The sequence below is a fragment of the Alosa sapidissima genome, chromosome 16 (assembly GCF_018492685.1).
Source record: "Alosa sapidissima isolate fAloSap1 chromosome 16, fAloSap1.pri, whole genome shotgun sequence".
Lineage (NCBI taxonomy): Eukaryota > Metazoa > Chordata > Actinopteri > Clupeiformes > Clupeidae > Alosa > Alosa sapidissima.
In genome coordinates, this window is record NC_055972.1 from 19,630,475 (window position 1) to 19,635,474 (window position 5,000).

The window sequence follows — 5,000 nt, forward strand, 5'->3', positions numbered from 1 at the left end:
AGAGGAGTGGAGAGGACAGGAACACACACACACACACACACACACACACACACACACACACACAGAACAGAGGCTGGATTCATGGTCAAAGCTCTTATCTGCTCTTCGCTGGGTGAATGAAACTCTTCAGTCCACTGCAGACCTGCTGACACCGAATCCAGCCCCAAAGCTATCACCCTCATTGAGACAACCACACACACACACACACACACACACACACACTCACACACACACAGGCACACATGCCCAAATGCATCCATGCACACATGGACATACACACAACAGACAATAGTTTCATACACACTATCATGTACACGTACAAAATGTCTCAGGCCCATGAGTAACAAGACTCTAACCCTCTTCTCTTCTTTTCTCTTCTCTTGTCTTCTCTTTTCTCCTCTTTTCTCTTCTCTTCTCCTCACTTCTCCTCTCTTCTCTTCTCTTCTCCTCACTTCTCCTCTTTTCTCTTCTCTCTTCTCTTCTCCTCTCCTCTCTTCTCTGCTTTCTTCTACATCTTCTATCTTCTCCACAATCATAAAATATTTTTTTTCACCATTCCAGGGCTACTTTCCAACTGCGTCGCCTCACACACACACACACACACACACACACACACACACACACACACACAGCCCTGGGGTCAGCGTCCCTCAAAACAGGGAGCCCTCTGGACTACTCCCTTATTTCCTTAGCGTGAGCTCAACTTTATGTATTCATTTTTACTGCAGGCATTGAAGACCAGCTGACTTAACAAACAGCAACCCCCCACCCCTACCCCCACCACCACCCCATAATAAAGCCACTGCACTCTTGTTTATGAAGCTTTTTGCTAGCCCTCACTTAGTGGGCAGGGGGTGGGGGTGAGGGTGGAGTGGTTGGGGGGGGCTGGGGAGCATTTAAGGAGCTATGCGTCTGGCCCCTGCAATAGGTCCCCTGGCCAGAGGATGGGGAAAGGGGGGTTTATGTGCATGGGACTATGTGGGTGTATGACTATGTGTATGTATGTGTATGTGTGTACTGTATATGTGTGTGTGTTGTTGCTTGTGTGTGCACTGGTCTGTATTTGTGGGTGTACGATTATGTGTGTGTGTGTGTTGCTGTTGTATTGGTCTGTAATTGTGGGTGGATGACTGAGTGTGCAAGTCTACGGGCCTGTGTGTGCAACAGAGAGTGTGTGTGAGTATGTGTGTGTATGTATTGGTCTGTGTGTGTGTGTATGTATTGGTCTGTATGTATGTATGTGTGTGTGTGTGTGAGTGTGTGTGTGTGTGTGTGTGTGTGTGTTATGGAGTAGGGGCTACCATTAGTCATGGCGTGTTATTTGCGGCTGTGCGCGGCGCGGGGCTTTGTGGCCGGCGGAGACAGGCAGGATGCATGATGGCTTGTCGGAGGCTAATGACGGGGTGCACGCTCGACAGGCCATGGGAACGCGGTTAGCACGTCTCGGCGTGCCGACCAGGAGGCCTGTGGAGAACCGGACCAGCCGGGTCACCCCGCCACAGATGCCTATTAGTGGGGACAAGGGCTAGAGATGGAGAGAGGGGTGGAGATGGAGAGAGAGAGAGAAAGGGATGGAGAGAGGTGGAGAGAGAGAGGGGAAGAGTGAGGGATGGATGGAGATAGATGGAGAGGGGGATAGAGAGAGGGTCTGAGGAGGTGAGGGGATGGGTGAGTGGGGAGATGGAAGACAGTGCAGAGGACAAGGAGGAAACCCGATTCTCTCCATCCGTGTCTATCAGGCCCAGGCGTCAGTGTGTGTGTGTGTGTGTGTGTGTAGTGTGGTGAACAAGGGCATTGGAGAAGGCTCTGTTTCCACACTAACCAAGCATCCAGAACCCACTAAACAAAACCCACAGTGCCATGGTGACTGGGTTGGAGCAACTGGGGCTAGGGCTGTTTGGAAATGTGTGTGTGCTGGTATGTGTGTGTGTATCTGTGGTGTATTTCTAGGTTCAGCTCTGTGTTTATGTGTATGCGTGTGTATGCTCAGCTCTGTATGTATGTATGTGTGTGTGTGTGTGTGTGTGTGTGTGTGTGTGTGTGTGTGTGTGTGTATGTTGTGAAAGAAGGAGAGAGAGCACATTGGGGAGGGGGCTGTGGGTTGGTCACTGATTTCTACCACAGAGTCCGTGTGGGATCCAGAGACCACTGGCCAGAAACTGCAGATAGGCTGAACACACGCTATCTGACCTGGAGTAGGGGATACCGCAGGAAAATCGACTTCACCCAACCCCTCCGCCTGTGTGTGTGTGTGTGTGTATGTGTGGAGTGGGTGTGGGTTCCTCACCTCCCCCAAAACCCCCAACTCCCAGAGTCCAAACTCAGCAGAGAAACCCCATCCTTAGCCACCAGTTTCAGCCACCAAGGCCTACTCCAGAGCCTCCCAGGTCACTGGCAATGAGAGCTTCTCAGATTACTGATGGACCGTAATGACCGGTCTCTCTCTGCCATCGCCATGGTGTGTGCATTTGGTGGCTAAGGCTTTCCACATTGCCAGAGTTACTGCTCACATTCCTATACAGTGTCCCAAACATGGCAAGTCAAAATGACTGCAACAAAGAATGCCACATGGAATGCTATTGGCTGTTGCCATGGACAGCAACCAGTTTTGGGCTATGACATAATTTGACATGTGTTGGTGGTGATTTTGTGAGGAATCAGGCAATCAGGAAAATCAGGAATCTTGCACCATTCCACACTTGCAGATGAGCTGACCACAGTCATAGTCTTAGCCCCTAACTCTTGTCTCATTCTAATCTTATTCTTCAACTCCATGCATCTCCCCCTGTTAGCCTGCCAGTCTCCAGTCCCAGTCCCATCTTTTCCCCCTTCTTTTGCGTCTTTCCCCCTTGTGTCTCCACATCCCAGCCAGTGGAGGTGAGCTCCCATTACACCGCATTCCTACCGACAAACCATGCAGTCAGCACATTATTTCCAAGGCCCTTAATAAGAGCCTACCACTCTACAAGTCTCTGTGTGAGTTCTTCTGTGTGTTTTATGGATTTTGTGGATCTTTGACACAGATTGAAAGTCGCAGACACGGAGGGGGATATCGCAGACAACAATCTTGTGAGCCTCATTTAGGTGACTGCATGTGCACATGCATGTATGCATTTCTATGCCTTGCCCATCTCTCATTCTCAATCACTTTGTTTTTATCCATGGACTGCAATATATTCATCCACTCCTCCATCCATCCACTCACTCACTCATCCACCTATCTAACTATCCCTCCATCTATCTCTCCACCCCTCCGTCCATCCCCCCAGTAACCCTGTGCTGGCCTGTACACTGACAACCCAAGTGAAGGGGAGCACAGTATGTAACACAGGAGAACATTATCCCATGTAATTAAGCCAGCTTAGCTGCCTTATCCCCCCTTAAAGAGCAGGACCCATACATTCCTATTTAGAGAGATTACGGCTGTGTGTTCTTTTCTAAGAGGCTTCTGTCGGCTGCTCATCGCGGCGGCTTTCCCAGGCTTCTCTTCGTGTCCTGTATGAACCATGACCAGAGGGGTTCCAACCACTTCTCACCTCTCATTGGACGGTACTAAGCACACTCTGAATGTGTGCATTAAGTACTCATTTAATCTTACGGCACTTTTCTGATTGAGTGTATTGGTATGAGCATACTGTAGGACTTTCTTGAAGTTCCATACTTTAAAGACATTTACACTTTACGCTTAAAGTGCAAGGTTATGCCAGATGCACATACACACACACGGCAAAAAGGTCTGTTAGCGTCATTGCTGTCTTTTGGTGGGTTTGGAGGGGGTGTGTCCTAGCACAGGTCTCTGAACAGCTTTCCTCCATTACATAATAATAATCATTATGTGAAATGGTTATTACTGGGAATAAATCTCAATTGGCGACATTACATGCAGTTATTTTGTTTTTTTACACCTGTAATAAAAATGAAATGCCACCCAGTCATGATAAATGTTCAGCAGAAGGAGTGCATGCTGGGATGTGAACCTCTTACCCTGGCCTGGCAGACTGCATGCTGTGTTAAGTGTTATAAAAATGGTTTCCACAATATTTTATTTCATTAAACTATTTTTACAGCAAAAGCACACATAGGGCCACCAGCTGTGCGGACTATTGTGGACAAACCTTAAAACTTGCCAAAAGTGGATTCAGAATGACATGTCCTCAACCATCATGTATATTAAAGGAAAAGTTTGGTCTAACACCAACCTAGGGTCTATTGTTAGATGATAACAAGTGTAAACTGTCATTGGGGATGTTAACAATGGTAATCGGAGTAGTTTTGAGTTAGACTGGAATATGCATTTGCAACAAAATAGCATAAAGTAATAGCCTTGGGGGCAATTTCGCTGTGACAAAGTAAATCGCTACTTTAAGCCTCTGACAAGGCTCAAGTATTCCCTGCAGACAGACCTACGTGATTTTAACTTTTTAACTTTTGTAAGTGTACAGAGAGGGTATTAAAAAGGGCTGCCAGTGCATTGCCTTACTATTATTCTGGTCGCAGCCATCTTGTGAGAAGACAGTCTGTACAAGTTGATTACCAAATTCTCCCCCTTTTGCTTCCATTGACCATGTAACTCGTGCTGCATCCAGTAATCAACTAGCAAATTAGTCTTTTTAGTTCCAAGGGTTCCCAGCTGTGATGATGCTGACTTCCAGCTATCTAATATGTATCAATATAAACAAACACAGGAAGATGCAAAGAGTAACAGCTGGGTGCAGGGGTGGGGGGTGGAGGAACAGGGGAAGTACAGTGGAGGACTTCCACTGAAGGCTTTCTGGAAACCCAAGACTTTACTTCTTCAGCTGTGCAAGCAAAGACCTTCTAAGGTAAACAGTGATGTTTATGTTCTTTTAAGACAATGCTTTTCAACATTGCATCATCAGAACTCTTCGCATACCACAATCCACACCAGTTGCTTACATTTAAAGGGACACCAGGCAAGCCTGATGCTTTTTCTCTAAGAAACTCCCCCTTCGCTTGGTCTGAAGCTCTTTTCCTTTTCT